Here is a 24,057-nt window from a genome sequence, read left to right as displayed (position 1 = left end):
ACTCCAGAGAATCTTTAAAAATAGCATTCTACAACTAATAAGTGAGTTCAGCAAGGTCACAGGATATAAGATAAACATTTATTATCAATTTATTTATATATACCAGCAGTGAACATATGGACACTGAAAGTACAGACAACAAAAGCAAAACAAACAAATGTGACTACATCAAACTTAAAAGTTTCTGTCATCAAAGGAAATAATCAAAAGAGTGCAAAGGCAACTTACAGAAGGGGAGAAAATATTTGCAAATCACATATCTGATAAAGGATTAATATCTAGACTATATAAGGAACTCCCACAACCCATCAAAAAGCCCAAATAGCCTTATTAAAAAATGGGCAAAAGACTTGAATAGACAATTCTCCAAAGAAAATATACAAATGGCCAGCAAGCATATGAAAAGATATTCAACATTAGTAAAATTAAGAGTAAGACAAATCAAAACCACAATAAGATATCCTGTCACACTCATTAGAATGACCACTATTAAAAGAAAATAACAAGTGCTTGTAAGGATGCAGAGAAATTGAAACACCTGTGTATATTATTGGTGGGAATGTAAAATGGTCATCAAAGATTAAACTCAGAATTATCATATGATCCAGCAGCCCCACTTCTGGGTATACACCCAAAATAATTCAAAACAGGATCTCAAAGAGGTATTTGCACACCCATGTTCACTGCAGCACTGCGTGCCTCCATCAGAGCTCCTGGCCAAGGGGGCTGAAATGCAGCTGCGCTCTGCCACAAAGCTGGCACCCACAGGGCTGCATCTACCCAGACTGTGAGTATGGGAGGGGTTCTCTGGCTATGAGACAGTGGTCATTCATATTCACTTCCCAAGGATGTAGCTGAATTTTGCTTCTGTGGCGATTCCCTGACACCTCCCTTGTGCCTTCACCCCTAAGTGACACACTGAAGTTGTATGATAATCATTGATACGTGTCTTTCCTAATGAGACCTAGTTTCCTTAAGACCAGTGCTCTGTGTCCACGTGACTTGTCCAGGCACCTGTGTTCAGGAAAGGGTTTAATACTGGTTAATGACTGAATGATGGCTTGAAGAAAAGTTCAAGAGGGAGTCAGAAAAAGGGCCAAGTTAGGGCAGAACTTCAGATGAAATATATGAAAGAAACTAGAAATGAAAGGAATGTGTAGGCAACAATTCGTAGTTGTGGTTCTGAGTGAAACGATTATAACGCTAGAACAAACATCAGGTACAGCAGATGCACAGAGCAGAATCTTTGTATGTATGGATGATTACAGCCTTTATCATAATCATGTCCTATGTTGAGCATATATAACAAGTGAAAAGGACAGATACTCTCTCATGGGTAAGGACACACCTCCTAATACTGTTCTCTAGGCTATAGTTGCTCATGCTGCACCAAGTTCTTGCAATTCAGAAAAGGGAGAGCTTAGTTTCACTGTGATTTTCAGGTCTTGCACCAAAATTTTATTGAAGGTTCCACCAAATCACAACCTGTGACTGAGTCTCACCCCTCATATGATTCCCATTACATAGTTGGTAAAATTTCTAACAAGTGTAACATTGCAGCTAATCAAGAAATCAAGAGGAAAAAAATCCAGCAGGGTCTGGATTTCTTATCACAAGGATAGTTAGCTTCTGAAAAATGGAGTGTAACACTGAGCCTTCTTTCCAGGAGTGGGCCTTTTCTCCTTGGAGCTTACCAGATCTTATTGTTCTTGTACACAATGGATAAACTTTCTATACTAGGTTTCAGGAATAAATGATAGGAACTGCATAAGTGACAGGCTAACTTTTAGGTGCCAAAATTTCTTGGTATGTAAATGATAACGTACAGAAAAAAAAAAAAAGGCAAACAAACAGAGGACACACAAAGAATCTGCAAATTCAAGTCCTGCCAAGAGCCAAGAGAATTCTGTGAACTTAAAAAGATTCCATGCCAGAAGCATGAGCCAGCATTGCAGAGGTTATAATTTCTTGCTCTGCATTGTGTCCTCTACATCATCTAACGCACATACGGAAGCTGAAGTAGTGACCGGGCATTTCTTTTCTCAATAACATTAAAAACAAAACGAAATCAACCTTGTGAGACACAAGGTATTAATTCTGAGGACCTAATCAGTTTACTTGTCATAAAGTGCACATCAAGCCCTATCTGGAGCATTTAGCAGTCCAAACGTTTCCTGGTGTTTCACACGCATAGCAGTTTCAATCCTAACACCCGACCTGGAGCAGAGACAGAGGTAAATGGGTCAGGTGTAGGACTTAATTAAATTCGAGTTTAAGGTTCAAACACAAATGCCTTTCCATACAAGGTCATTGCTCAATCACAACAGTATGATAATGCAAAAATGGCATCTGCCAGGGGGAAGAAAGCACAGTGCTTTCAGAAGTAGAAAAAGCAGTTAAATTGGAAGCCTTGCATTTACATTTCAGAGGCATCAGGGCCTTTTGGAGGCATGATTTTTCTATACATAGGAGCAAAAGGAATACTGTCCTCTTGATGCTCAATGCTATGTTTGCCTCCACAGTTAATCGCCTTTTCCATGAAGGGACACTGGCCGATGGCGAACATCAGCATGTTGAGGGCTTTTCCTAAATGTACTGAGTAGGTTCCAGGAGTCCACAGTGACCGCAAAGAGCAAGCCGCCTCGGGGGTAGCCGGGCCCTGAGGCGAGAAGGTTGTGCATTAACGTTGCTCAGCGCCCACAGGGTGCATCTTCATTAAATAATATTATATATCATATGCTAGGGTGTCAAGCAAATAAATATACATAAAGAAATGAGAATCCACATGACTACGTGACTAGTTTTTACCACCACTAACCACTTACAGTGATTAGGTTTTCTTCTGCCCGTGCCGGTGCAAAACCAGTTGCTCGGTGCTGCGGCTGGGGCAATGGTCCCTTTAGTGTGAAAAGCGGGTAAGGAACAAAGGCAGGGAACAGTAGCCGTCAGGCCCGGAGCGCGTCCGAGAGCGCGGCTGGGGCGGGGGGTCCGCGCCGATCTGCGGGCTCTGCGCCTCGAGTTCTGGCGACGACCCTCCCGGCCTCCGGCTCCAGGCGGACCCGACACCTCAGGACTGGCGGGACGGCGAGACGCGAGGCGGCCGGAGCCTCGGCCCAGCGGCCCGCCCGCGGGGCTCGACCCGCCGCCGAGGCCAGCCCGGGTCCCGCAGGGGCCGCGCCGAGCGCCGCCGCAGCAAGTTTCCGCGCACGTGGCCGCGGGGCCGGCCGCGCTCCCCCCGCCTCGCGGGCTCCCGGGGCGGCGGGCGCGCGGCGGCAGGCGGGGCGGACCCGTGCGCAGGGCTCCTGGCCGCTTTCCAGGTCGGCGCACTAATACGGGCGATGAGGCTTCGCGGCTCCAGTCTGACTGACGCCGGCTGGGGCCGCCGCCGCCGCCGCCGCAGCCGCTGTCTCGGTCCCCGCCGCCGCCGCCGCCGCCGCCGCCGGGCCCTGCAGCCGCTGGGCGCGCGCAGCCTCGCAGTGAGTGCGCGGCGCTCGGAGCGGGCGGCTGGGGACCACGGCGGGGGCGGGGGGCAGCAGGCCTAGGGTGGGGGAGGGCGGAGCGGCACCGCGGGGACAGGTAAGCGACGCCCTCCCCGGCCCGCTGCGGGTGTGTGTGTGTGCGCGCTGTGCGGCTGCGTCGTTCCCCAAGGGAAGTCTCCAGGCCCTTCGCTGTGTGACTCGGTTCTTTGTCCTCTGCGTCCCCGTGGTCCTCGGTGGAGCCTGTTTGGGGTGGGTGGGTGGGGCCGCAGGGGGCAGCTCGGAGCCTTGGCGGCGCGCCCGGGCCGCGGGCACCTGGGACCTGCGGCAGATGCTCGTCCCGCGGCGGGGCCGGGGCGTGGGCCGGGGCGTGGGCCGAGGCAGGGATGCGCGCCGGCCCCCGGGCGGCCGGGCCGGGCACCGCGCGGCGGTCGAGCGCCGGGGACAGGCGCCGTGGACGCCCAGACCCGGAGCTCAGTAGTGGGGGGCGGTGATTGTGACTCGGCCGCCTCCCTGGCCTCCGTCGGGGCTCTCTTGCTCCGCTCACCTTGGAGACACGCGAGGCGGGGAGGAAAAAAAGTCCGGGATGTCGTTCGCTGTCGGCCGGCGCTCGGGGCGCAGGAGCTGGGAGGTCGCCCCTGCCTCCGCCCGGTTCGGTGCCGCTCGCGGAGGGAGGAGGGGGAGGGGCGAGGCGGGGCGCAGACCGGAGACTCCCTGACGCCAGCCTTGTGGGCGCGAGGAGCGGGGACCGCGCTGGTGGGTGGCTGGTCGCCGGCACCCTTCCCTTCCTGTTCCTTCCTCCTCCCCCCTTGACAGTGGAAATCTCAAACGGTGATTCAGAGATACTCCGTGGACTCGTTTCTGGGTTGGGAGGCTGCTCCTGAGAACTAGCCTGCACGGAATGTAAATCCAGTTTCAGAATAAAACTGCTTGTGAACTATCTACCCGGTAATCAACAGCGGGACGCACGCCCGAAGGTGCTCTGGGCTGCTTTTAATGGATCCGGTTTACAAGTGCATTTCAGTGGTTTGCCGACTTTCTCGGATGACCTTTTGGGAGTGTGGTTTTTGCAGGAGTAATAGAGGATAACTGTAAAGTCATAAGGCGTTTACTAGTGCTGCCTCCCTGGCCATTACTACGCAGAGCTTTTGGGGCGTCCTTCTGAGTGAGTGAAACGCTCACGCTACAAATCTATCTCGTGCCTCAGGAGCCCTGTCGGTGCGAGGGCGTGCCGTCGGGTGTTTGTATTTTTAAAATAGCGATCTGTGTTTAAAAACGAAGTAAAAGTAAGACCCAAATACATTCTCCTAACTGCAAATTCAATAAGTGAATCTTTCTATGCTTGTAGGAAACCATGAACAAGATTTTGGACTGTTTTCAAGTTTGTGGTTTTCCAAGAAGGACACTGCAGATAAGAAAATGATGTAATAGTTTATAAATAAGGGGCATTTTTAAATATAATATGACAGAAGTTTAAAATAATATATCAGAAAAATAACATTTAGTGATAATAATTGCCTTCATTGATGGCAAGACAACTGTCTTTAGCAGACAGCCCTCAGCCTCTTAATCTATTCTGACACAACCAACTCCCATTTTTATGCTTGACTGGCTATCTTTGTCCCAGTTGTGTTATGCTTCAGCTCTGTGGTTTTAAGCTATGTTTAAGAGAATGCCAACATATTCTTAATCTGAACAAACTCATTTTTATCAGTACAGTGTTTACTACAGATCAAAGGTATAAGCAAATTTTAGGTTAAACGCCCAAGAACTTTATGATTCTCACATCTTTGTGATATCATCATCAGTGTCTTAACGTCAGCATGAACTATATGACTTTTCTCCCTCTAAAATATTTTTCTTTTATTTCTGTATCTTCAGTTAATGGCTAATCAGAGAATGTTCACAGATGTCAACTACTACATCCCTGATTGCTCAAGACATGGTATGAGAAAGAAGAGCTTTGTTGTTGTTGTTGTTTTTAATGAAACCTTGCCAAGGATATCTATCAGTAATAAACAACAGGCAGATTTGTTTATCCTTTCTGGCCATGTGGCCAGTTGAAGGAGAAAAGAAATCTGTCGAGAAATTATTTCATAAAGATTGAAATATTCGTTTTAGGTGTTGTGGATAGTTTAATTCCGATTAATGAGAGTGCAGTTTCCTTTGCCAGGTTGGGAGAGCTGATGTTTCAGGAGTGGTCACTATGGCACTTAGGCAACTAACTAGTTTATATCTCACATTCCTTTTGCAATAAATAAAACAGCAATTTCATCATATTCGCCTTTAGTAAGTCAGAAATAGTACTTAACCCACAGACTGTACTTTGCTTTAAGGGAAAGCAAAAGTTATGGAAAATTAAGACCTTTTTTTTTTTTAATTTGCAAAACATACTAATTACATTTTAAACCTGAGTGCAGATTTTGTTTATTGCTTCTAACCTTTGGAGGGGAATTCAGAAACAGAGAAGCTTCCAGAATAAAATAATAAATATAGCAGTACATTGAAAGCATGAATCTCTTCAAATAGTTGTAATTCTAGGCTGTTGGATTTATATTTCCTTGGTTACTGTTGCTAGTGAGTTGAAAAGTTATTCTAAAGCAAAAAAAAAAAAAAGCAAACAGTAAATTCATAAGTAGTTCTAATACTTTGAGCATGCTTTATAGATATTTTTTTCTGTTAAGCTGGTGAAGGTCCATGTTATGAGTAGTCACATAACAAAAAATAAACAATTAGCCCTTGGCAATAAACTAACTTTTTAAAATAAATATTCCTGTAAATTGTGTCTCAAGAAACGTGTGCTAACTAAAGTTGTTAAGATTTCACAAGATCTGTTAGCATTAAAAGCCATCATACCAGTGAAAGCTGGGTGTTAATCTTGCCAGTGGACTGCATCCTGTCACTTCCACCCCAAACCATCCCAAACACTCTGCACTACTCTCCTTTGGTGGCAGCCTCAGGCTGACCCCAGACAACTTTTCCGGATTTATCTTCCCACTCCTTCCATATTTTATGCTGTCATTAAAATAATGAATTATAGTTTCCTACACATACCCAGGCTTCCTTTTCTCTGCATCTTTACTCATGCTAAGGCCTAGAATGCCATCCCCTGCTTCCCAACCTAGCATCAGATCCTTAGATTATCTGTGTCTTCCTCACATTCTATGGCCCTGTCCAGGTGCTGCCTTCACAGAACTTTCTCTGATGACCCTGGCTTTGGTGTGTTCTCCTTTCAGCTGCTATGGCTCTTTGTATCTTCCACTCTTGCCACATCTCATCTTAAGTTATTCATGTGCTCATTTATTTCCTCTCATCAGTCAGTGCTTTCAAGATCTGTGAAGGAAGGGACCATGTTTCATCTATCTTTTTCATTTCTGTAATGCCAATCGCAGTGTCCAGCCTAGTGCTCAGTCAATAAATAGTAATTAAATGACACATCTTTCACTGAACCCATGGTTTTTCCAGAAATAAAATCTGTAAAAGAGTTTCCCCCATACAGTAGGTCTCAGCGGCCCATCTTTCCAGAAGCCAATGTTGAACTTAAGCTGAGGTCTTTGTTCAGAGGCTGTGGAGAGCTAGCTCTGAAATGCCTCCAGTCTAGTTGAACGTCTTCTCCTGAATATTGTGGCTGAGCATTACAGTCAGGAAAGCTTATATGATACTCTTATTGCATTAGCAATTTTCCATATCAGATTCACTAAATACACAATGGAAACCATTTAGAAAAAAAAAAAAAACAGATTTTAATGTGATACGGCTACCACAATGAAACTCTAATGTGATTCCACTGAAAATTGCTAACATGATATGCTGATCCCTCTCCCCCACCCCAGCCAGATAAAAATTGATACTGTTTTTAGTGTATATATTTCAAACTATGCTCACAAAAGAAAAAAAGACGGCTACTGAGATGAGGTGTTTTGGTCAGGTTGGATGTATAAAGGGTCTTCTTATCAGCCTTTTCAGAGAGCTGAATCTCCCTCTGTGCCTTGCTCATTGTGTTACCAAACAATACTAAATCATTTCTTAAAATGCGTCATATTCTGTTAAGTGACTCATAATTAATAGAGATAGTAAAATGTAAAAATATAATTTGTGTATAAATATCATGCCTCTATAATACATTGAATTTTACAGTTTTAATTGGGAAGTATAATCAACTCAAAACCAATTTTCTAAGAATCAAAGAGACTCTGACATAAAATTTAAATTCAAAACTTAAAATGAAATGCAGAAATAGTAAGAAATGAATTATAAATGTGTGCGTACAGCTTTGTTATCATTTAAGAAGTCATAAACACTGACAAGGGGGCTCCTGGGTGGGTCAGTTGATTAAGTGTCTGCCTTTGGCTCAGGTCAGATCCTGAGGTACTGGGACTGAGCCCGTTGTGTTGTAAGGGGCTCTCCGCTTACTGGGGGGACTGCTTCTACCTCTTCCTTTGCTCCTCCCCCCTGCTCATTTTCTTTCTTTCTCTCTCTCTCTCTGTCTCTCTCTCTCGTACTTCGTCTCCCAAGTAAATAAATAAAATCTTAAAAACATAAACACATAAAAGATCTTGGTTCTTCCCCTTCATGTTCTAACTCATATTTAATTCAAAGATAAAAATTTAACCCATAAAATAAATGTAAGGGAGTCCTACAAAGTTCTGATTTTTCCTGTAAAGACAATTTTGATTCTCTTTCTGGGGGGGAAAGTACTAAATATCAGATTTTTTCTGTCTCTGTATTCTGATTACATAAATAATATCATTGGTGGAATTGCTTTGGTATATGAATTGCCCCTGGGGGAAATTTAATATTTGAACACTTTCTTTTCCCCTTTTCAAATTTAATTTTGAAGGACTCTAAATGGAAAACATGGATTCCTCAGTCATGAAATGGGTTTAGTGCAAAGCAGTCTTTGGTTTATAAACACTGAGATTACTAGGGGTGAGCATTCATCCCAGAACTTCAGTGAACTGGAGAAAACTCTAGTTTTCTACCATTAGACAAATTATCTGTAAAGTGTACGTGTGCTGTGGGAGCCACCCAGACGTGTTGACACTGGAGATTCCTTCTGAAACAACCTAGAGAGAGGCTTTGGGAGAAGTGGAAGTGTAAACACTCTGTAAGTAGCAACAGCTTAGATTCACTCACTGATCCTGAGAGTGCTTCCTCTGCTGGAGTGGGCCATGAGCCCACTTTATCCCAACCCGCTTTAACTCCAGGAATATCGTCTTCCACGTGGCCTAAAATTTTTCATTTCTCATCTCTTTAATTGCTCGGAAGCTGATCACACGGAGATTTGCTTTGGTAGTGTGTATTACTATGATTTGATTTGATTTGATTTGATTTGATTTGATGACATGCAGAAATTGCGACATGGGTAGGGTAAGAGATAGATCCAGAACTGTAGTTTGGGACAATTGATCAGAAGCCTAGAAGGATTTGTCTTAAGTACTTGTGGGCTGTGGAGGCTCTAAGATCAGATTTGCAGATTTTGTTTTTCTGGGAGAGTTTGATGGATGGAAAAGTTCAACTGAAGTTCTGGGAGTTACTTTCTGAATTCTTGTATCTAAATTTAACTGACTTGGGAGCCACACACTTTAGAAAATAACTCGGAAAAGGATTCACAGATTTTAACGGAGTTTTCCATCTCATGGTAGAATATTTGACTTCTATTTATGCTTCATTATAAATTCATTGATCCATATTGTTCTTTGTCTTTGCTGGGAATCACACAGGAGGGAACTGGAGTTTGGCTGGAGTAGGAAGGAGGAAGAGTTCATTGAAAACTTTGTGCATTGGGGCAGTTGCGAGGGTTCGAGACACCTTAGCTTGGGCAAGCTTACCCGTGCCAAATGCTTACATTGCTTATTTGGGCTGGTGTTAGCAGTATTAGAAGCTGCTTGTATCAGGAGCTCAGAGGGCCTCAGTGGCCTGGCCAGGGAATATATCAGCCCTCAGGACACTGTTTTTCTGGGAAAATGAATTCCAGTTTCCAAATGACTACCCAGAAATTGGCACAACTGGGGCAGCCCCGGTGGCCCAGCGGTTTAGCGCTGCCTTTGGCCTGGGGTGTGATCCTGGAGACCCGGGATCGAGTCCCACGTCGGGCTCCCTGCATGGAGCCTGCTTCTCCCTTTGCTTGCATCTCTGCCTCTCTCTCTGTGTCTCTCAAGAATAAATAAATAAAATCTTAAAAAAAAAATTGGCACAACTGGCTCATAAAGTGGTACTGCCAGTGATTAGTGATTATGATTAATAATATGAGTGATTATTGTTACAGTTATGATTAATGGCTGTGATTAATGATATGAATGACTATTAGAAGCCTGTGAATGTGGAAGATGAGAAAATGTGTTAAAGCTAAAAAAGATTTTAGTTCTTCTGTGGTTTTCTTTCACTTGTTGATGCATTTATATCATTCTTTCCCTATTTCTTGGTGGTAGTAGAATTTCATTTTTAGGAGCAAGAGTTAGATCAGGTGTTTGTCAAAGAGAACCCTTGTGTTCATAAATGCTTCCCTTAGAGCTTGTTGGTTGTTTTACACAAAGCAGTCATTAGGTGTTGGCAGTGTTTGCAAATAATGGCAGGTTGGTGCCTAGGTGTTATTTCAAAGAGTGGCACTTCCTTTCAGTTGTCATTGATCTAAGTTGATTGCAAATACACATTTTTAATTTTTTTCAAAATATTGTCTGGATTATGTTTGGGGTTTTAAAATGTGATTTTGTGCATGTAGTAATTGTGCTAGAAAGTGAGAATTACAAATTTGGAGGTCTTATATAGGTCACTCATTCAATAATTGTTTATTCTGTGCCTATTATACTCACACTGCCTATGAGGCCCCAAACTTTAAGGACCGTATAACAAAATAAAGTACCAAAGGAAATAAAATCTTGATCTCCGGGATTTCATAGCCTAATTAGAAAGAGAGGTCAGGAAAGCAAATATCAGAATATGTATCCAATATTATTTATGCAAAAAAAAAGTAATCTATTTGGATTTCTCTGTATTTTTCCTGGTTAGAATTCCATTTTTACTGCATGTGAGTTTTGAGTCACCTTTGACAAGGATAATTACAATAGTCCCATTTGGAGCTTAGGGCTCTAAATAAAAGTGAAATACAAAATGGAAATAGAGGTTCCTGCAGTAAATCCTTGTTTAGAACTGAAGGATGCTGAAGACATCCCTGGGCCTGAAATTGTACTACTGTGTCTGTCAAGAGGAGAGCCTTTGCTTCTCTGGTTTTTCTCCTTACCTTCTACTGGTTCAAGAGTGAGTGTGCATGGCTCCTCCCACAAAAAACCACCCCTGACCCTTTTAATATCAGTTATAATAATCTATCACCTGTCTGGCAATAATGTGTTTAGATTTCTGTCTCCCCTGTAGACTGTGATATCAGAGAGGGACAGGACCGTGTCTTATCTCTTATCTTAAAATACCAGCACCTGGCATTGGTGTCTGGCTCATCATTGATACTTGTTACATTTAGTTTCTCCCTTCAACCACCATCCTTTTTCTTCCCTAAGATACTTTGGTGTTTTGTAGAATAAGCCAGAGGAGAGGATAAGGAGCTTGGATTTTAATCTGTAGGCAAGAGAAAACTTAAATTTTAGCCTGTGGTCAAAAGAGAAATACTAAAGGATTTGAACAGGAGAATCACATCATCAAAGGTGAGTTTGAAAGAGATCGAAGACAGATGGTTAGATTAAGGAGGGCACGCGATGTAACGGGCCCTGGGTGTTCTATGCAACTGCTAAATCACTGAACTCTACATCTAAAACTAATGATATTACTATATGTTGGCTAATTGAATTTAAATTTAAAAAAGAGATTGAAGAAAGATTGAAGTGGCACGGTGCTTCTAAATGGCCACATCAACACCTAGGGAAGTTGGTGAGATGGTGGTTGACACACCATCTCCACTGCTTCACGAATGCTTTTGACAATTAAAAAGCTTAACTTCCCTAAACAGTGATTCATAACACAGTTATGAGTGATTCTCCTCCATCAGTTTATAATCTCCACCACTCAAGCAGCCCTTGGCCAGGAAATTCAACCTCCCACAATACACACACATCAATAAAACTTTAGAAATTACTCACACACCATTTTTTAAAAATTTTAAATATTATTTATAGCTATTTAGCACTTTGCAGGTATTCATATACAGGTTAGTGTTCTATATAACAATGCTGTAAGTAGGAAGATTGCTAAATGCACAGGAAGGAGGGAGTGCATTATATGCTTCTACTTGTCAAAGGGATTTGTTATACTACATCAGCAAAGCGATGGGCTGTAGGTCAAAAGGTAGCCTAATTATATAGGGCTTAATAATACAGTAGTGAATGTTATTGATGAAACTGGATTTTACCTTCATTCATCCAACATTTATTGCATGCCAGACATAGTGTTAGGCAATTCAGACCACTCTGTGGCGTGGCCTGTGGCTTTCGTAAGGAGCTGAGTGTGTCTCTGGGGAAAACAAATAACCAACGTAAGGAAGCCAAGTGTCATTGTGCTCTGCTGAACGTATATGGTAGGTGCTGTGGATGCCCAGAGGAGCTGTGGAGAGCTGATTAATGCTACTGCCTTGGGCTGCGGGGAAGGTTTCCAGGATGTAGCTGCACACAGGTCTCAGGGCAGAGGGGAGGCCGTGAAGTACAAAAGGAGTGAGGATTGATGAGACTGGGAATGTAATCTGAGGAGAAAGATTGTGAAGAGCCCAGTTTGAAAGTGATGCTATAGCATTAAATCTTACCCAGGATACTGTTTTTGTTTTTTGTTTCCTTTTTTTTTTTCATGTAAAATATATAAATGCATGCCCATAGTAAAAATTTGGAGATGAGGGGAGGGTGTTGCCTGGCTGGTTTAGTCGGCAGAGCATGCAACTCTTGGTCTCGGGGTTGTGAGTTTGGGCCTCACACTGAGTACAGAGATTAGTTAAAAGAAAATAAAGTCTTAAAAAAAAAAAAAAAGAAACTTGGAGACAAAATTAAAAGAAAATAAAAATCTTTTAAAAAAAGAAATTTGGTGACAAATTTGTGTGTGTGATTTTTTATGATAACAAACATTTTAATGCACAAATAAAATACTTTTCATCTCATCCCCGGCAGAGTTAATGTCCCATTCTGCTTCAGTCTCACAGAAAGGTGTGTCCCTAAAAAGCATGACAGGATCTGCTCTGGACTTGGAATGACAGGGCATTAGTGGCCCAAAAGGGGGTACTCTCTTTGGGGGACAGGGGTGGATAAGGGGAGGCTCAGTAGGGCACAGCTGCCTGTGAGGAGCAGACTCATTAGGGATGCCTGGGATTAGGCATAGCAATGAAATATGTGGGAGGGTCCATCCACAGGATTTAATGACCTGTCAAATGTGTGATTGAGGAAGAAGAGGAATAAAATATCCATGGGATTTTTCTCTTTCTAGCTTGAGCAAGTAGATGCAGAGTGGTGTTAACAGAAAATATGGAATGCAGGAAGAAAACCTGGTTTAAGAAAGCTTACAGGTTCCATAGGTTCCATTTTTTTCTCTTTAAAAAAAAAAAAAACTAAACCTTTTTTTTTAGAGCAGTTTTAGGTTCACAGAAAAAATTGAGTGAGTACAGAGAGTTCCCATATACCTCCTGCCTCCCCCCCCCCAACCTTGCATAGAGTAGTTAATTTGTTACAACTGATAAACCTACCCTGGCCCATCATTATCACTCAAAGTCCATAGGGTGTTGTACATTCTATGGATTTGCGCAAATGTGTAATGTGCAGATGATAGTATCAACCACTGTAGTAGCATACAGAGTAGTTCTTACTGTGCTAAAAGTCCTCTCTGCTCTACCCACCCATGCCTCCCTCTCCCCAACTCCTGGCACAGATTCCATTGCTACATTGGAACCAATTGCATTTAAGGATCCTGGAGTGTGAGGGTTAGTGGTGGTCAAATTTTAATGAAAAAATTTTATTTTTAAACCAACAGGGCCCTTTCATCCAAGGGGCCGCATTAAGTAAAGCTGAATGAAGACTAGCTGCTTGGGTGGAAGGTGGCATCTGCAGAGGGCTAGAGTCTAATCTATCCGCCACCCCACTGGCGCCCAGCTCCATCCGGCTGTTCTCTGGTTGCTGCGTCTCACCGAGTCTCTCCACTGTCTCCAGAATCCTGAAGAACTCCGTTTACAAACTGCATGGTAAGGAAGTCTAGAGCTGGAAGGAAGGGCTGGTCCTGTCCTGCCCAGAAGCAGGGACCTCAAATTCTTGTGCCTTTGAGACCTGCTGTTTTTTAGTAGTTTGTTTGCTTGGTTTGGTTTGGCTTGTTTGGGTCCCTTTCCTTGGGATACAGCTCCCCTTTTTGGTTACCCTTTGCTGTCCTGTGCCCCCTACTAGCATCTCCTCATCCTTCTCCCATTGTGCTGCTCTGATGTGCTGTAAACTTGGAAATTGTAAAAACATGCTTTTTTAAACGTAGCCCAAAATAGTTGCAAATAGGTCCATATGTGTGTGATTTCCTTGCATTTTATATTATCAGGGATTCTAATTTCTTCCAAGGCTTCCATGTGATCTTTTCTGTACAGACTTGGTAACTAACACCTGTTTTGGCAGGTAGAACCCTTTCTTGCTTGTTGATATAAAAGGAAAAACAGTATGTCAATCATCTCAACATATTAGCATCACATTAGAAATCAAAATTATGACATAATTTTGTGGCCACATAATTGTGGCTTGTTCACAATTAGGTTTCCTTCAGATGGAACTGCTGGATAGTCGAATTTTACACAGTGACCACCTCATTTCTGTCGGGGTCTGTTTATCTTCTCGCCTTCTCCTTCTTTCTGACTGGTCCTGGAATCGTATAGAAAGTATGTTTTACGGCCTCTGAAATATCTGTCCACCAGCTCTGCTGGGTGAAGAGTAGCATTGCATGCTGAGTAGGAAGAAAATTATGTCATAATTTTGATTTCTAATGTGATGCTAATATGTTGAGATGGTTGACATACTGTTTTTCCTTTTATATCAACAATTATCCCCCCCCCCTTTTTTTCCCCTTTTTTTTTGCCTCTGCTCTTTTTCTGAGATTGTTTTACTTTTTCCTTCTTTTTTCTTCTTTTTCGGCACCTTTTACTTATGCGATGAGGTGTACAGGGGGAATAAGCAGGAATAGAACTACTTGTTAATAATGAAAAATAGTATCTTTATATTAGTGTACAGTTTTCAAACTGCTTTTGCACATTTCCTCTCAGTATGAAAAGTGGTGATTTTTGTTTCAGTTTTTCAGAAGAGGAAACAGGATCAAAGTGGTTAATTACTTAAAGGTCACACTCAGAGACGGTTCTAGCATTCAGACTAAAGTTTTCTTCCTCCAAATATTCAATATATCATGTTGCCTCTTGTTTGTGGAGGCACTGCTTACATTATGGGCCATTTTAAACTAGAATATTGTGCTCACTTTGGCAGCACGTATACTAAACTAGAATATTAAAATACCACACTTGTGCGGTAGTGTATAACATCTCCAAGCATATCCTGATAATGTGAAGAATATAGTGTGAAATGCTAAAAACTTATGCTGTAATCTTCCCAAGATGGTGTTGACATTCTCTTACAACAGTCTTATGAGTTACTTATCCTTAAAATTTTCAATCGTGCTCTTAATATTCACAATATACATGGGAAAACATGTATAATATTCTGAATCTACCTTAAAAGTGGCCCAAATGATTAGGCATGTTTGTTAGAAACGCTCTTTGTTGCTCTATTGCCTGTTCTTCCCTTTCACTACATTTGGCATAAACAAAATATCAAACAGGCAAGAGAATAATAATTCTGTCTCCAAAAGAAGTGATACTGAGCAACAATAAAAAATTTATCTCAGCTCTTTATTTTTAAAAATAATTATAAATCCTCACTGAAACCTAAGAAATAATGTCCAATCAACACTGATATTCTAGCTGAAAAATCAAACTAGACAAGTTGTCAAGAGAACCATTTCCCAGGGATTTAAGTGAATGTAAGTCAAGACCTTCCCAGTGGCTTACTAAGAATAAATGCCAGGGATCCCTGGGTGGCTCAGTGGTTTGGCGCCTGCCCTGGGCCCACGGCGCAATCCTGGAGTTCCGGGATCGAGTCCCACATCGGGCTCCCTGCATGAAGCCTGCTTCTCCCTCTGCCTGTGTCTCTGCCTCTCTCTCTCTCTCTGTGTCTATCATGAATAAATAAATAAATAAATAAATAAATCTTTAAAAAAAAAAGAGTAAATGCCAACGACATCAGTTAACCTCAGCACCTCATGTTATGAGCGCAAGGCTGCCTATTATTATTTTTTTTAGAGAGAATCTTTTTTTTTTTTTTTAAGATTTATTTATTTATTCATGAGAGACCCTGAAAGAGGAGGCAGAGATACGGGCAGAGGGAGAAGCAGGCTCCATGCAGGGAGCCTGATGTGGGATTTGATTCCTGGTCTCCAGGATAAGGCCCTGGGCTGAATGCAGATGCTCAACCACTGAGCCACCCAGGCGTCTCCCATAAATCTGTAGACCTTCTAATGGATTTGAAGGCATATGGATTTTGGAATATTAGTAGATTTTAATGCAACTTTAAATATCAAATGTGGGGCACCTAGGTGGCTCAGTTGGTTAAGCATTCAACTCCTAATTTTAGCTCAAGCCATGATGTCAGTGTCCTGAGATCAAGCCCCGCCTCAGCCTCCCTGATGAGTACAGAGTCTGCTTCTCCCTCTGCCTCTCCCTGCACCCCTCCTCCCATACCCCCCAAGCTCTCTCTCTTTCAAATAAATAAAATCTTTAATAAATAAATGAATATCAGATGTGTAAGCATGAAAAGATTTATATTTCTGGTTTCTTTCAGAATGCTCACAGTCCTTGAATCTATGGATATTGAATATAATTATTTGCTTTGACTGAAGGAATTTTATAGTTCATATTATAAAAATAACTGATTCTAGGAAAATAAAGCTCAATAACATTGACTGACAGTATGTAAAATTGCTATTGGTTGGTTCTGGGATAGAAAATAGATCTCATTTGAAAAAATAATCTTTCTGGACATTGTTCCATATTTTTCCCTTTTTCTTTGTGTAGAAGCAAATGGGATTTTTAAAATAGTACTTCTTTTCTCTCCTAAGCTACGACCACCATAGAAAATTGATATGTTTATGAGTATCAACATTAAGTGGAAGAAAGGATCTGAAAGGCAGGCAGAGAGTGCCAGGTATTACATGAAACTATGTCTGTCCTTCAATGAGTATGGGCTGTTGGAAGGAGATTATCCTATATAATAGGGCCTGGGATGTGTGTGATTTCCTTGCATTTTATGTTATCAAGGATTCTAATTTCTTCCAAGGCTTCCATGTACCAATGACATTTTCCATCTCAAAGTTAGACTTAAAAAAAAAAAAAAAAACCTCAAATCCTGGTAGAGGGAGACTATTTGTAAAATCCCTTGAAGGTAGTGATAAAGCAAATTATTATAACATTTAGAGTAAAGTTTTTCTTTATTGTGGTAAAAATACACTAAATTTACCATTTTTACCATTTAGGTGTGCAGTTTAGTAGCATTAAATTCATCACGTTATTGTGAGCTATCACTACCACCCTTCTCCAGAACTTTTTCACCCTCCCAAGTTCTAAATCTGTCTCCATTAAACAGAATTCCCCATTCGCCTTTCTCCCAAGTCCTGTTAACCTCTGTTCTACTTTCTATCTTTACAAAATTTGCCTATCCTAGCTACCTCATATAAGTGGAATCAAACAAAATTTGCTTTTTTGTGCCTAGCTAACTTAATTAATATAACATCATCAAGTTTTATTATTAGATAGCCTGTATCAGAATTTTCTTCCTTTTTAAGGCTGAATAATATTGCATTGTGCATACATATCACATTTTGTTTATCTAGTCACTTCTTCATGGAACTTAGGTGGTTTTTCTCCTTTTGGCTGTTGTGAATAATACTATTGGGAGTATTGGTATACAGGTATCTGCGTACCTGTTTTCAGTTCCTTTGTGTGTGTATCTAGGAGTACAGTTACTGGGTCATTTGGTAATCCGACATTTAATTTTTGAGAAGCTGCCAAACTGTTTGCCACAGTGGCTGAGCCATTTTATATTCTCACAAACAATGCACAAAGTTGTCATTTTTCCATATCTTTGCCAACACTTGTAAGTTTCTGTTTTGTTGACAAGAGCAATCCTAATGATTGTGAAGTGGTATCTCATAGTGGTTTGCATTTGCATTTCCCTAATGACTCTTTATGTTATGATGTTATCATGCAATCCTATTGTTGACCATTTATATATCTTCTTTGGAGAAATGTCTGTTTATGTGCTTTGTCCGCTTTTGAATTGTTTGTTGGTTGGTTGCTGAGTTATAGGTGTTCTTTATATATTCAGGATATGAATCCCTGATCTGCTATTGATTTACATGGAGTGTTATTTTTAAGGGAAAATTTCTAAAAAATTTTGTGTATATATTTTCCATCTACTTCTGTATGTGATTTTTCATGTTTAAGAATTAATTCTGTGGGAAAAAAAGAATTCTGTGGAATTTCATATAATGTGGTCATATAAAAGGAATCACATATTTTAAAAAAATTCTTTGTTTTTAAAGCCCACCAGTCTTAGATCACATTAATTTTGAACAAAACCATGGTTAGATTAGGGGATAGGTAGCCAGCATAAGAGATAGCAGTTCAGTGTGTGATGTAACTTTCAGTGACACAGAATTTAAACTGCAAATGAAATTTGAAGGGACATTTGGCCTTTGTACAAGGTTTAGAAATTTGTATCACTGAAGAAAAATTAGCTGCCATCCCTTAGAGTCTGTGTTTTCCCCTCTGTGTCCTCCTCGTTTAAAAGTTTTCATGAGAGTTGTAAAGCACCCAAATTAGGAATAGGAATTTTTAAGACTTGGTTCCAGTTCCACTTTTGACATACTGATAGCGTTGAAAATCCATCAGCAACTAAGCCAAAACCCAAAGACATTAAAAAAAAAAGTGTAAGACCTTTTGAACAGGAAAAGGATGATAAATATTTTTATTTTTAGTCTCACACGTGGAATCTAAAAAACAAAACAAAACAAAACAAACTCATAGATATTTTTAGAATAGATAGGTGGTTTCCAGAGGCTGGGGATGTGGTGTGGGCAAAATGGGTGAAGGGGGAACCAAACGTACAAACTTCCAGTTATAAAATAGACAAACCAAGAATGGAATGGAATAGTGAGATAGGTAATAATAATAATGCTGCATTGTACATTTGAATCTTGCCAAGAGAGTAGATCTTAAAAGTTTACATCACAAGAAAAAGATGGTGATGGATGTCAACTAGACTTATTGTGGTGATCATTTGGTACTATATGTAAACACTGAGTTATTATGTCATACGTCTGAAACAAATATAATGCTTTATGTCAATTATATCTCAATCAAAGGAGATTTTAGGAAGGATAGATTAGAGGAGAGAAAGAATAGGGCTAGAGGGAAATGACCAGGAGTCAATTTCAAGAAATTTAAGTCTAGAAGGAGTGCCTCAGCAACTGGCAGTGGGGACAGGATAATTCTTTGTAATGGGCACTGTTCTCTGAGTTATAGGATGTTTAACAAAGTCTCTGGCCTCTATGCACCAAATACCAAATATTCCCTTCATCCCACTTGTGGCGGCCAAAAATATCTCCAAAAACGTGGCAGCAAAGTCATCCCTCATTGAGAACCACACTGGTCTAAGGTGATGAGAGCCTGAGCTGAGTTCTAACAGCAGAATGGGGATAAGGGGAGAACAAAGTGAAATTTTGAGTAGAGGAGAGGAAGAAAATATCTGATAGTTAAAATTTATTAAGCGTTGACTATTTCCCAGGCACCAGCACTAGGTGACATAGTCATTTAATGTAATTAGTAATAAATATTTATTAAGTGCCAATCTTATGCAAAGTACTGGAGCTGCAGAGATGAACGAGATGGTCAAGTTCTTAAAGACTTTGTCATCTAAAAGAAGAGAGATCTATGAACAAATAAATTATCCAAAAGTGAAAATAGTAATGTGCGTAAGATATTGACTGAGAAGAGAATTCCACCTGGGAAGCCACAGAGGCCTTTGTTACCTGAGCTGAAATTGAAGGATAAATAACAGTTTTGCTCGCTGGAGTGGAATTTGCAGGGGAAGTGGTGAACTGCCTGTGGTCTTTTTTGTAGTTGCTGAGATGAAGACCAAGTTGAGACAAAGCTCTCTCCAGGCTGTCACCTTTGTCCAGGGAATAGAACTCCCAGAGTATAATTAAACCTAGGATGACTGCCCAGGGCAATTGTGCATTTTCCCTGAGGCTTGAGTAGAGCAATTAGCACCTGGCAAATCCCAGACCTGTGCAGTTTTAGTGCTAGTTTATATATTTCACATACTGTGTTAAATCATCATCAGTGCCAAGAGGATAAAAAGATGCATATCTAAATCCTGTAATAAGTCAGATTCTGCCAAATTATATTGATAACACTTCATTGATTTTGAAAAAGTTAAATAAGAGGCATATTTGCATCCTGTGGTTAGCAGTTTCTTTATTAACTGGTAAGTGAACTGTAATGGAACCTAGAAACAGATGGAACCATATGGCTGTATTTGTGGAGTAGCAATATATTGTTTAATCTCATGGTAGCAATTTTGCTATTTTGTAAGAAAAATACAATTATTCAGTGGAAGTTTATATAATATATATTCGACAGGAGTGATCTCTTCATTCTTCCTTAATGATCTACATTTTTGAAATTTGGAAAATTGAAAAAGAAAATAATGAACACCAAAGAAAATTTGCCAATGCATTTATTATAAACTGCTCTACATGTACTCTAGCTCTGCTATTTCTTCATGGCTTTGGTCCCATTAGTACAGTAGTGTTCAGACTTGCTAATGACACTACCCAGTTATTTAATTTGACTAAATGTGATAGATGTATTTATTTAAGATTTTGTTCAGAATTTTTTTTAAAGGTCAGTATGGTACTTTTACATTGCAGGGAATGTTGTGTGATCCGATTGTAAAATTACATTAACTTATCAAGAATAATTATTTACATATACTAAAAGCTGTGGAAACCCTTGAGATAAGATGCAAAAGCTGTTTGCCCTTTCAGTTCACAGAAAACAACTCGTAGTTATTGTTTAATTTATCTGATGTTTTGTTTTTGACTAATATAAAGTGTTCAACCTGATAGTAACTACATGAATTTTAGTTGCAGCACATTTGAATTGCCAAAGACTGACTTACACACCAGAGTGGCTACTGCTGCTTATGCCTTCCTGCCAGTATGGTTGTGAAAGGTCCCTTGGTGCTGGGGCCTCAGGCCTTATATCGCCGCTCCTTCCTGCCATTTCAACTCTTCTTTGACAGGAATTGCTCAACCATGGTTTTCTCTTCTTTCCTCTCCTTCCCTTTCTTCTCCTCCTGCCACCTCCATTCTTCTCTGGGAGCTCTAAATGACTCTGTCTTCTCAAGAACCCATTCATTCATTTAGCAAATATTGAACACCTACTATATACTAGGCTTTATTCTGTGTGCAGCAGTGGACAAAAAATTCACATCCTAATAGAGTCTATATTGTGGGGAGGAAAAAGAGGCAATAAACAATAAAAAGAAGTAAAATGCAAACCAATCTTGAAAAGGGAGAACAGAGTTGGAAGGCTCATACTTCCCAGTTTGGAACATCCTAGATAGGTATGGTAATCAAAACTGTGGAATTTGCAAAGGATAGACATAAAGATCATTGGAATAGAATTGAAAGTCTGGAAATAAACCAAAGCATCTGTGCTCAGTAGATTTTTGACATAGGTCTTAAAACCATTCGGTAGGGAAAGAATAGTCTCCAACAAATGGTGCTGGGACAACTGGATAGCCACATGCAAAACAGTGAAGTTGGACCCCTATCTCACACTATAGACAAACGTTAAATGAAAATGATCAATGATCTAAATTTAAGAACTGAAACCATAAAATTATTTGAAGAAAACATAGGGATAGATCTTCATAACCTTGGATTTGGCAGTGGATGCTTAAATATACTAAAGCATGAGTAACAGAAGAAAAAGTAAATAAATTGGACATCATCAGAATTAAAACTTTGCATGTAAAGGAGCATTATCATGAGAGCAAAAAGGCAGTATACAGAAAGGGGTAAATATTTGCAAATCATATATCTCAGTATCTATAAATCCAGAATATATTGAAAAAAAAACTTGTAGAATGCAACATAAAAAAATGCAATTTAAAAATGGGTAAAGAGGGGACCCCGAGTGGCTTAGTTAAGCATCTGACTTTTTTTTTTAAGATCTTATTTATTTATTTATAAAGGACAGAGAGAGAGGCAGAGACATAGGCAGAGGGAGAAGCAGACTCCCTTCAGGGGGCCTGATGTGGGACGTGGTCCTGGGACTCAGTCCTGGGATTTGATCCTGGGAGGTTATCTCAGGACTCTAGGATCATGCCCTGAGCTGAAGGCGGACACTCAACCAACTGAGCCACCTAGGTGTCCCAGCATCTGACTCTTGATTTCAGCTCAAGTCTTGATCTCAGGGTTGTGAGTTCAAGCCCTGTTTGAAAAAAAATAAAAAATAAAATAAAATGAGAAAAGAACTTGAGCAGACATTTCTCCAAAGAAGATATACAAATGGCCAATAAACATGTGAAAAGATGCTCAACTCCATTAATCATTAGGGAAATGGAAATCAAAACACAATGAAATACCACTTTGTACCTACTAGGGTGGCTGTAATAAACAAAAAAAAAAAATGGAAAATAACAAGTATTGATGAGGATGTGGAGAAGTTGGAACACATGCATTTCTATTGGGAATGTAAAATGGTTGAGCTGCTATTTTCTAAATAGCTTGACAGTTTCTCAAAATGTTAACTGTAATATTCCCATATGATCCGGCAATTCTCCTAGGTTTATACCCAAAAGAATTGAAAAGAGGGGTTCAAACAAATACTTGAATGTAAATGTTCATAGCAGCGCTATTTATAATAGTCCAAAAGTAAAAACAATTCAGAGTAACTAATGGTTGAATTGATGAACTAATTGTTGTATTATGTATGATTACACATACACACACACGCACACCACGTTGGGCTCTGTGCTCAGCAGGCGTCAGCTTGCATTTTTCTCTCCCTCTCAGTCTACGCCTCCCCGCTTTGTGCACACGTACTCTCTCTCAAATAAATATGTCTTTTAAAAATAAGATGATAATGTGGCATATTTCCTTTATTCTGTTTATGTGGTGAAGCATATTGATTTATTTTCAAATGTAATACCAATCTTGCATTTCTCTGTTAGATACTACTTGGTCATGAGGTATTAGACTTTTTAATACTGCTGGATGTGATCTGCTTATGTTTTGTTAAGGATATTTACATCTGTGTTCCTGAGTAATATTTGTGTTTTCCCGTGATATCCTAATCAGATTTTGTTTCAGGATTCTGCTGGTCTTACTTTTTTTTAATAATAAATTTATTTTTTATTGTTGTTCAATTTGCCAACATACAGAATAACACCCAGTGCTCATCCCGTCAAGTGCCCGCCACCCAGTCACCTCCACCCCCCGCCCTCCTCCCCTTCCACCACCCCTAGTTCATTTCCCAGAGTTAGGAGTCTTCCATGTTCTGTCTCCCTTTCTGATATTTCCTACCCATTTCTTCTCCATTCCCCTCTATTCCCTTTCACTATTATTTATAGTCCCCAAATGAATGAGACCATATAATGTTTGTTCTTCTCCGATTGACTTATTTCACTCAGCATAATACCCTCCAGTTCCATCCACGTCGATCTGTTGGTCTTATAATATGAGTTGGGAAGTTTCCCTCCTCCTCAATACTCTGAAAAATTTGTCATTCTATTATTTTTTCTTTAAATGTTTGATAGAATTTGCTAATGAAGGAATTTCGGCTCAGTGATCACTTCCAGGAAAAGTTTTTAGTTATGAATTCAATTTCTTTAACAGATATAGGCACTTCAGAATTTCAATTTCTTAAAAAAAAAAACTTCAATTTCTTTCTCTGTAAGATCAAAAATTAACTATGTTGTATATGTCCATGTAAACCACACCTTTATTAAGACATAGGACATTTCCATCACCCCCAAATGTTCCCACTAATGAACTTTGGATAAATACCTCTTTGTATTTCAGGCTCTGTATAAATTAAGCAATTATAACTGAAAATGCAAATGTAATACACCTTTTTTTAAAACCAATTACATGGTAGCTTTTTTCATTAATATTTATCAAAAATAGGAAAAATATAATTTTTTATTTTTATTTTTTAATTTTTAAAGAATATTTATTTATTTATTTATTCATAAGAGACACACAGAAAGGCAGAGACATAGGCAAAGAGAGAAGCAAACTTCCTGCAGGGATCCTGATGTAGGACTCTTTCCCAGGACCCTGGGATGATGACCTGAGTCAAAGGCAGATACTCAACCACTGAGCCATCCAGGTGTCCCAAAAAGTAGAAATTAAAATAAATAATAGACATTCTTCTAGGTTACCAAAATAGATTATCAAATTCTGCATTTTTTGACAGGTAAACAATTTTTATTGTAACATTATTTAAAATAAAGAT

At 40.2% G+C, this 24,057-nt stretch overlaps 1 protein-coding gene across 9 annotated transcripts in view; it reads left to right on the top strand.

The window, feature by feature from the left end:
• The first annotated feature begins 3,348 nt into the window (after positions 1 to 3,348).
• The window catches only part of SMAD9 (SMAD family member 9), a 75,481-nt gene continuing 54,772 nt past the window's right edge, over positions 3,349 to 24,057 (top strand). For 2 of the 9 annotated variants that reach the window (XM_072720032.1, XM_072720026.1), the window contains exons 1-2: positions 3,349 to 3,476; positions 13,428 to 13,635. The gene's annotated coding sequence lies outside the window, so the exon portion shown is untranslated. Of the gene's footprint in view, positions 3,577 to 3,625; positions 3,729 to 4,204; positions 4,454 to 5,357; positions 5,422 to 13,427; positions 13,636 to 24,057 lie in introns of those variants that run through there. The other 7 variants (XM_072720031.1, XM_072720025.1, XM_072720033.1 and 4 more) reach the window with 5 other exon arrangements.

The sequence above is a fragment of the Vulpes vulpes genome, chromosome 9, assembly GCF_048418805.1.
Source record: "Vulpes vulpes isolate BD-2025 chromosome 9, VulVul3, whole genome shotgun sequence".
Classification (NCBI taxonomy): Eukaryota; Metazoa; Chordata; class Mammalia; order Carnivora; family Canidae; genus Vulpes; species Vulpes vulpes.
This window is presented reverse-complemented; position numbering and strand designations above follow the sequence as displayed.